The sequence below is a fragment of the Sinocyclocheilus grahami genome, unplaced genomic scaffold (genome assembly GCF_001515645.1).
Source record: "Sinocyclocheilus grahami isolate Dianchi unplaced genomic scaffold, SAMN03320097.WGS_v1.1 scaffold5.1, whole genome shotgun sequence".
In the NCBI taxonomy this organism is placed as follows: domain Eukaryota; kingdom Metazoa; phylum Chordata; class Actinopteri; order Cypriniformes; family Cyprinidae; genus Sinocyclocheilus; species Sinocyclocheilus grahami.
In genome coordinates, this window is record NW_015505184.1 from 598,881 (window position 1) to 609,471 (window position 10,591).

Consider the following 10,591-nt stretch of genomic DNA (forward strand, 5'->3'; position numbering starts at 1 on the left):
CCAGTCTTAAGTCGCTGGGGTATATTTGTAGCAATAGCCAAAAATACATTGTATGGGTCAAAATTATTGATTTTTCTTTTATACCAAAAATCATTAGGATATTAAAGATCATGTTCCAAGAAGATATTTTGTAAATTTACTACTGTAAATATATTAAAACTTAATTTTTGATTAGTAATATGCATTGCTAAGAACTTAATTTGAACAACTTTAAAGGCGATTTTCTCAATATTTTGATTTTTTTTTTTTAAAATCAGATTCCAGATTTTCAAATAGTTGTATTTCGGCCAAATATTGTCCTATCCTAACAAACCATACATCAATGCTTATTTATTCAGCTTTCAGATGATGTATAAATCTCAATTTCGAAAAATTTACCCTTATGACTGGGTTTGTGGTCCACAGTCACATATTTGAAAATGGGTAGCACACAAATAGCAAATAATACTTATCTTAATCTTACATTGCCCAAAAGCATATTTCTCTTTCAGTCGGTCACTCTCGACGTCACGGCGGTGACCGATGAATTGGGATCTCGCTTAGAGAGACCAATCTACTTTGAGTGTAAACTAAACGAGCCAATGCACATTGCCATGCGATTATTGCATCCAGCTGCCGCTGATCACAGCGGGAGTATAAGTAGCCAGCAGGTGCAGCGCATATTCAGCTTTTCGCTGCGGAGCCGAGCGATCACATCGTTCTGCTCCTGACTACTCTACTGAGAGAAGAAGACTGAACGAGTTCAGCGCGCTCTTTGAGAGCTCTTCGTGTTGGCGGTACGGCACTTCAGTCGTGGTGGTTTCCCGTGTCGAGTGGGTGCACACATTAGGCTGCACTGCCCCCTGTTTGTATTGCAGGCGGCCATCTCCCCTGTGCGCTTCAGCACGCTAAAATAGCTTTTTCCCTAAAAGAGCAAACTCGACGTTACGTCTTTGTAAAGATGATGTGGGTCTTGCTATAGACAATGTATCACCCGGGCGTTTCTGGATGCGGTCGTTACCTGGCTCTGGGTGATGGTCACGATTGCTGCCTCACGTGCCTGGGCATTTAGCACACTGAGGTGGCGTTTGTGGATGAGTCATGTTCTCATTGCAGGAAGATGATCATCTCGGAGTCAGGCTCCGTTTCCTCAAAGGGGCGGAGCTCCGTTGCCTCTGCCTCGATCTAGTTCTCGTCATGGCGGCAGTCAGGCGGGGGCTACTTCAGGCAGTAGCACGGGCGGTCTGAGGGTAACAGTGATGGCAAACCCTCCAAGCAACCAACCCTCGGGGACCATCGCTCCTCTTGCACTCCACAACCAGTTGAGCTGCCAATGGAACATGCTGGGCCCTCTACAAAGAGCATACCAGCAGTATCCGTTGGCGCGCCTCCCGATGACCGGATGTCAATCGTTGCATCGGAGGGTGAGCCGGAGCTTTCTGGAGAGGAAGATTCGGCTGCGCTGCTGTCCTCCGGGACTGTAGCAATGCCTGAATCGGATCCGGAAATAACGCCTATGCTTTCCCGGGCCGCCGTGAGGGTATGGCTCGAGTGGAGACCTCCATCATGTACCGAGCCCTCAAGGTTGGACAACTGGTTCGCCCCGGTGCCATTCTTCCCGGAGGTGCATGAGGGTCTTACCAGGTTGTGGATGGCACCTTTTTTCTGCTGGAAACCGACCTGCTAACTCCTCCTCCCTCACCACTATTGACGGTGGTGCAGCTAGGGTGTATACGGGGGTCCCCCCGCGGTTGCGATGCAGTTGTGTCCTGATACTGCCTCCACCCAGCAGGGCAAACCGTGCCTCCCCTCCCAGGTCTGCAGGAACTCGTCTGGTCTGTCCGGCGATGCTTATATGGCCTGTGGAGAAGCTGCCTCCGCCTTACACGCTACGCCGTTACTGCAGGTTCTTCAGGCTAAAGCACTGAGGGACCTGCACGAGGGTGGTCATGATCCGGAAGTTCTAAAAGAGCTCAGAGCTCGAGATCAGTTGCGGTTCGGAGCAACAAAGGTCACCGCGAGTTCTCTGGGTCGTGCGATGTCCACACTTGTGGTACAGGAGCATCACCTCTGATTGTGTCTGGTCGACATGAGGGACGTCAATAAAGTTTGGTTCCTCAAGTTCCCTGTGTCCCAGACCGGTCTTTTCGGCGACGCAGTCGAGAACATGGCCCAGCATTTCTCGGCTGCACAGGAGCAGACTGAGGTGGTCTGACGCTGCTGCCTCTACCCGTCCGTGACTCTCCATGCCCTCTTGGGACCCAGAGACAGAGAAAACCACTCTCCTGTCGAAATTTTTGGAAACCAGATTCTCCACCCGGCTCTCCTCCGGGGAAGGGAGAGGTGCATCCCTCTCTCTCTGGGTCACCCGTCCTGAGGCCTCTTGCTCTTCCGCTCACCGCCAGGTTGACGGGGGCCTGGATGGGTGGTGCGACTTGCTTTGAGGCTGCTGCGGATGCGGCACGGGAGCGGGAGTGGACGCAGGGGACCGCCCTCGGCGACGAGCAGGCTGGGGCGCTACGGCCGGCAGACGGACCACACTCATCCTCCTCTCTCACCAGCAGGCAGCAGCGGGCGGTTCGAGAGCGTTGTCAAAAGGCCCTACTGACGCACCCTCTGCCAAACCGTGGAACCAATCAGAAAGCTCCGGGATTCCCTCAGCAGCCATCCAGGAAGCCTGTGTCAGCAACGAGAAAACTCAGCTTTTCAGATTTCAACAAAACGCAAGTACAAACAAATCTTACAGCTGCTGAAATCGGTGCTGTACTGATGATTGATTTAAGCAGTAAACTTAAGACAAACCTCTGCTTTGTGAATTCTCTCAGGTGAATTTAAAACCACTTGTGGAAACGAGTTAGAACTTTGAAGACATCATGCAACTCCGTTAACTCATCTCATTCTAATAATCTGTATGTATGTGTGTGTATGTATGTGGGTTTTAGCTTAGTTTTAATGTAATCTAGAATAGCCAATAAAATTCATGTTTCATTTATAAAGAATCATTGTCTGGTGTCATATAATTTTAAGGTTAAAACCTTAGCCAAAGATAACGTTACCTAGCTCGTAGCTTACTTATAAGAGAACGTATTACCCGTGGCCAGGGAAATACAAAGATTCAAGTTGTTAAAATATACAGAGATCACCGGCTCGCTGGACGACCGTTGATTTAAAGTGTAAACTATTAGATTTGAATTCAGTTTTAATCAGGTGGACCTCGAATTTTCAGATCCGAGTCCTTTCAAAACCTGAATGAATTAATAATAATTAATTCCCTAAAATTAAGTAATCAAGTCATTACAAGATGCTATGTAGACAGGATGCAAAGCTTCAGGACCTCAGACCAGCTCTTTTTCTGTCGGAGGCCGGCAGAAGGGAATGCAGTCTCTAAGCAGAGGATGGCCCACTGCATAGTGGATGCCATCACCCTTGCTTATCAGGCACAGGGTGTGCCCTGCCCGTTCAGGTTGCAAGCTCACTCTACTAGAAGTGTTGCATCCTCCTGGGCGCTGGCTCGCGGTGCCTCGCTGGCAGATATTTGTAGAGCTGCGGGGCTGGGCAACCCCAAACACATTCGCTAGATTCTATAGCCTTCGTGTGGAGCCGGTATCCTCCTGTGTTCTCACGTCAAACGGGTAGAAGCACTGAAAGGCCCCGGCTTCGGGTCGGCTTGCTAAAATCGCTCCAGAGAGTCAATATCATAGACCCTGTCGAGCTCCTCCGTCCCCTCAGCAGCCAGACGTGGCGGAGCGTCTGGTGCCAGGCTCTCACTCAATGAATCCGTGAGAACCGGTAGAGGCCTGGGTTCCATATGCAGAGACCTAAGTGGATCTCATATGTGTAAAATCCATGGTATAGACTCAGTATGAATGGTTGTTCATATGTGTAAGTGCTTCCGAAACCTCCTTCGGGAAGGATGGGCTTCCGCAACGTTCCGGTTCCAAGTGGAACAGGCACATTTTCCCAGTGTTATCCAGTCTTACTGAGTGGGTAGTGCCATAGCAGCAGTAACTGATCTTCTTGTGGTAAGCCCCGGCCTATGCCAAAAAGAAGGGGCGCAGGTGGCTTCCACAGGACACTGGAAGGGGCAGTATCCGTTGCACTTTGGTAGGGATCCCAATTCGTTGGTCACCGACGTGACCTCGAGAGTAACTGACTGAAAGGGAACGTCTCGGTTACGTATGTAACCCTCGTTCCCTGAAGGAGGGAATGGAGACATCACGTCACGTCCCGTCGCCACGACTGCTGTACCGCTGCTGAGCGGCCAGGTCACCGGCTCGGCTCCTCAGCGAAAACCTGAATATGCACTGCACCTGCTGCCTACTTATACTCATGCTGTGATCAGCGGCAGCTGGATGCAATAATAGCATGCCAATGTGCATTGGCTCGTTTAGTTTACACTGGAAGTAGATTGGTCTCTGTAAGCAAGATCCCAATTCGTCAGTCACTTATGTGACGTCTCCGTTCCCTCCTTCAGGGAAGGAGCATTACATACGTAACCGAGATGTTTTTTCCATAAAGCATCAGTTTATCAGCTACAAAATGACACAAAATAAATGTAATAGATTTATGCAACTATGATAATAAAGAGGTTTAAAAAAAGTGCCTTGATTGTTTTTTCAGCAATGAAACACCACTACTGTGTGCTTTGTGCTTTTGTGACAGGCTATTTCAGATACTGGCAAAAGATGCAATACGTTGTAGTGTTATCGGGAAAACATTTTTTATGTATTTATTTTTTGCAGTGAATATGCTGCTTCATTCTCAAAGCTTGTAAGACAGTCCAAAAAACAATGATCCAAGGCACACACACAAAAAAATACCTTTTTTTAATTGGCTCTTTCATAAAAGAAAAATAAAGAAAATTAAAATGTAAAAATTATTTTTTAAAGTAAACAAAACAAAGATTGTTGGAGCATGTTTTGCAAGAAAATACTATTTCAGTGTTTAATGTGTTGCTTAAGTATCTGTGAAATTTACTAGCAATTTCTGAGTAAAAAATTGTTTCTACACCACATATATTTATTTTCAATGTTAGAGATGCCGAGAGCCTATTCCAAGAAAAGGCAATGCCAGCTTATTATGTTTGTACGTTTGCACAGTAGATGTACCTGAATCTGACTGTTGGTTTGAACACAGTCAGTAATACTAAAATCATTTAGAGTAAAAAAAAAAATAGCATAAATATATTACTCCATAAAAATACTGTTCCAGACAGTCAAAACAACTGACATACACAGATACACACATCAGTAATACCTTTAGTGCTTGTGTTGACATAGTATTTCCGTCCCTCAGGTGATCTGCAGCTTTTCCAACCCACAGGAAGAGACAAACTCTCGATTTACTCTGCTGGCATACTGCAGGAGAATACTGGCTGCTGCTACAGAAACAGACAGACAGACAGAAACAAATAAATAAAACAAATAAATAAACCCTTTTCAGACAAACATGAGTTATAAATGAAATTAATCAGCATATTAGAATAATTTCTGACGGATAATGTGACACTGAGTAATGATGCTGAAAATATAAAATAATATTACAATATAAAACAGCTATCTTTGTAATAGTAGTAAGTCTGGATGTACTGTACAGAGCACATTCAGGGCTTTTCAGAGATACCAAATGTTTGAATGTTTCACCATGACCACTACCTCTCCTTGGTCTTAAAAAATGGCTGACATAAATTTAGTGATCAAATTCAACCCTCTTATGGAAATATGATAACATTTTGTAATTATCATCTAAATCTGACTCACTTTTAAATTGTTTGTCAAAAATCAACATCTCAGGAAAATGTTATTGGGTTTCAAATCAAAATAAGACTTTCTGTTACAAAACAAGACATTGATTTCATACATGTCCACTGTAGAGGACACCAGGACTAAAAGCATGTTTATTACACATTTTGGGAGAAACAACAAAAGAATAGGGAAAGAAATTATATTTTAATATTCCTATGAAATATTAGATATTATTATGAAAATCTTGCTAATTATTACTCTCACACTCATATGGTAGTAAACTCCCCACCCCCCCAACGGCGAGTTATCTGTCACGGTGTGCAGCCCGCCTCGCCCGCTGTCACAGTTCACAGAAGAGTGGGTTATGAAATCAATAAAGAACGGCTACAGTTCTTCCACAGACAGCCCCGTTTCAACGGTGTGTTAATGTCCACTGTATGGGAGCAGAATGCCTCAGTTCTGCGAGAGGAAATACACAATCTTCTCGCAAAACGCACTGTAGAGACAGTGCCCCTTGCAGATTGTGAGAGCGGCTTCTACAGTCGATATTTTCTGGTGCCAAAGAAAGATGGCGGACTCCGCCCAATCTTGGATTTGAGACTGCTGAATCGTGTGCTTTCGAAGCGCTCGTTCAAAATGATTGCACTAAAGCAAATCCTCTCACACATCAGTCCGGGAGATTGGTTTATCTCTGTGGATTTAAAGGATGCTTATTTCCACATTCAGGTAGCCACTCGCCACAGACGTTTCCTGAGATTTACATTCGAGGGGATAGCGTACCAATTCACGGTCCTATCTTTCGGTTTATCCCTGGCCCCTCGTACATTTACGAAATGCATTGATGCATCTCTCTCCTCTGAAGCAGAGTGGAACGTGCATCCTGAACTATCTCGACGATTGGCTAGTCTTAGCCAAATCAGAGAGCGCACTGCTCACCGACAAGCTTAGACTCCTCGCTCATCTTCAGAGCTTAGAGCTGACTGTGAATATGCAAAAGAGCATGCAGGTACCGAGCAAGAACATCTCCTTGTTAGGAGTGGAGCTGAATTCAATCAATATGCGAGCGTGTCTGATTTAAAGGATGCTTATTTCCACATTCAGGTTGCCCCCCGCCACAGGCGCTTCCTGAGATTTGTATTCGAGGGAATAGCGTATCAATTCATGGTCCTACCCTTCAGTTTATCCCTGGCCCCTCGTACGTTTACGAAGTGCACAGATGCTGCTCTCTCTCCTCTAAAGCAGAGCGGAATGTGCATCCTGAACTATCTCGACAACTGGCTAGTCTTAGCCCAATCAGAGAGTGCGCTGCTCAGCGACAAGCTCAGACTTCTCGCTCATGTTCAGAGCTTAGGGCTGACTGTGAATATGCAAAAGTGCATGCTGGTACCGAGCCAGAGCATCTTCTTTTAGGAGTGGAGCTGAATTCAATCAATATGCGAGTGCATCTGTCGGAGGAGCAAACACAAAAACTGATCAGCTCTCTCGCAGTCTTCAAGCTAGGACACACTCCCCCGCTGAAATATTTTCAGAGGACGCTCGGTCAGATGGCTGCCGCCTCAGCAGTGTGCAAATTAGGACTCCTACATATGCAACAGCTTCAGCTCTGGCTGAAAAGTCGCGTGCCACAGAGCGTATGGCGCGAGGGCACTTTGCGCTGACCCCTTGGCGCTGTATCGCCGGGGTGTTCCTATTGGCCAAGTGATCAGGAGAAAGACTGTTACGACATATGCATCGAGCACGGGTTGGGGAACCGTATGCGACAGCAGACCAGCCTTCGGGACGTGGTCAGAAAAGGAGAAGTTATGGCACATAAACTGTCTGGAGCTCCGTGCTGTACACCTAGCGCTTGAGTGCTTTCTCCAGGACATTCTCCACCGTCACATTCTCATCAGGACAGACAACATGACAGTGGATAGCGTTTATAAATCACCAAGGGGGTGTGAGCTCGCGGCTGCTGCTGCGTCCCCGGACACCTGAATCATGGCGCAGACTTACTGTCGAGGGGCGGGGTGATCCACGGAGAGTGGAGATTACAGTGACAGTCAATATGATTTGGAGTGTATTTGGCAGGGTAGAGGTGGATCTCTTCGCATCAGCGGAGAACACTCACTGCCCGCTGTTTTATTCACTGACACGGTCTCCCCTGGGAGTGGATGCACTAGCTCACAGCTGGCCGAAAGTATGAAAGTATGCCTTTCCTCCAGTGAAACGTCTGCCTCGCGTGCTTTGCAAAATCAGATAGGAAAGGGAATCTGTTCTGTTAGTGGCACCGAAATGGCCCAACCAGCCCTGGTTCCCAGAACTAGTGGAGATGCTGGTAGCCCCCCCGTGGACTGTCCCACTGAAGAGAGACCTCCTCTCTCAAGCACAAGGAACGATATGGCACCCAAATCTAAAGTCATGGAGCCTTCATGTCTGGCCGCTCAACGGTGCTTGCCAGCGCTTGTGTTTCTGGGCTTGTTGAACACTATCTCTGAGGCTAGAGTTCCTTCCACGAGGCGTCTTTATGCACATAAATGGACAGTTTTCACAAATTGGTGCGTATCGCGGGGCGAAGACCCATATAACTGCCCAATACCAATAATTCTTGCCTTCCTTCAAGAGCGATTTGATAGTGGTCATATGCCATCCACATTGAAAGTGTATATGCCCGCTATAACAGCCTTTCATGCGCACATCGATAATCGGCAGAAATTACCTGATCATATGATTTTTAAAAGGAGCAAGAAGGCTGAACCCTCCTTGCCCTTCCACCCTACCCACTTGGGACTTGGCGCTTGTACTTCAAGCTCTTACGGGAACCCCGTTCGAGCCCATACAATCAGCAAGCTTGCGAGCGCTCTCTCTCAACACAGCGCTTCTGCTCGCGCTGGCCTCTGTTAAGCGAGTTGGGGACCTGCAGGCGCTGTCAATTGACGACTCGTGTATTGAATTCGGGCCAGGTGATTGCAGACTCACCGTCAAGCCTAGAAAATGTTATGTGCCTAAATTGCTTTTGACTCCATTTAAAGCGCAGGTCATAACACTATCTGTTTTCCGCCCCGAAACACCGGCCGGGGCAGAGCCGCTTAATACACTCTTGCTGTGCCCTGTATGTGCGGTGCGCACTTATATTGAGCGCTCTAGACAGTTCAGACTCTCGGAACAGCTATTTGTATGCTTTGGAGGACGCACAAAAGGCCTACCTGTGTCCAAGCAAAGGCTGTTACACTGGAACGTCGACACAGTTGCTTTGGCTTATAGGTCTAAGGGCGTGGAATGTCCTATAGGGGTTCATGCACACTCCACCCGCAGGCTCACGTCCTCGTGGGCGTGGGCAAATGGCATGTCTATTCAGGACATTTGCATGGCGGCAGGCTGGTCGTCACCCAACACTTTCGTGAGGTTTTATAACCTAGATGTGTCGGCGCTTGTCGGCGCAGTGACGCGCTGCCAAGATGGCGGCGGTCGGCTCCGCCCACTTTAGGCTTCAAAAATGCTCTTATGAAATCTATGAGTGACGTCACGGACACTACGTCCATGTTTTTTTACAGTCTATGATTCCAACCTAAACACATCTGACTGACCATTGCGTTGTAGAACTCAACAAACATGTCTGTGATTGGCTACTTTGCTCCCCTCTGAGGAAGTGCATTGTAAAATAATTTGACGCTTTCCAAAGCAGAAGGGCAGATACACTGGATTGTTTGCCAAATCTATTTCGTTATGCTATTCTTACGAAGAAAACACATTTTTTTGGTTATGGGCAGCTTTCCATCGAAAAGCAATCAGAAGCAACAGCAGGCAGTTGTATTATACATGCGAAACTAAAGTCCGGCCGTCCCCCTCGGTCCGGGGGGGCACAGGGATGTCCGTGGAGGGGCAAAGAGATTCCACACTCACTCCGTCCAACCTCCATTTTCTCTCTGTTTGAACCTCTCTATCAGTCCCTCCATCTATCTGCCTCATACTCCATCTGTGAAGGAAGCATGGAAAGTGGATGTTTCTCTCCATGAAGCAACGTTTGTTCTGTGCCTTTCTGTCACCAGTTAAGCTACAGAATTTTCTACCTAACAGTAATTTAAGAATGTCAAATGAGGAAATCACTTTAGAGAAAGTCCTTTTCGTTCTGCAACTTTGTAACTGAATTTCATGGTTGTTTATGCAGGGTTTTCTTTTGTAATTTTTTGATGACAAAACTGTAGCGAATCAGCTCATGGGGAAATATGAATAATTAATCATAACTAGTTATAATTAATTATAAATATTTAGATCCGCTGTAGATATTTAGCTGACCTCTCAGGGTCAACTGTCTGTCAATTCTAAGAACGTAGACTTGAGCTTACCTGATTTGTGTTGGTCGAGGTTTCGATGATTGGCATGTGGGCCCGTTGCTCAATCGAACGTTGTCTGGCTACTTTTGGGGTGTCGACCGGTTTCAAGGGGATGCTCCTCCCTTGGAGGAGTCTGATGCTGTGTTGCATCAGGCAAGGTGTCAGAAGTTTGTCCTTCTCAGTACTCCTTAGTTGAGTTTTGTTCAAGGAGCTCTTTTGCAAGTGTCAGCAGCTCCTGTAACCCAGAAGTAGGCGTGTCCAACTGTCCCTGTGTAGCCTCCGTTCGGCACCTGTGTGAGGGGTGTGGAGGAGGATGTTGTGGTGGACGGCTGTTGGACATACAGTGGTGTTTGCATGCAAGATGAGGAGGCCTTTTTCCATGGCTTTTCCCAGTGGTTGTTCTGGAACCTGGGTCTGTTGCCATGATGATGGCTCCGTCCTCTTCTGGCTAGGGGCTTTCTGTAGAAGGGTTTTGCATTGTGGCAATGCTGGGTGCCTTCTGGTGCCCGCTTTGGATTCTGAGTTGTGAAGTTCAGAATCAGCAGCGATCAGTCC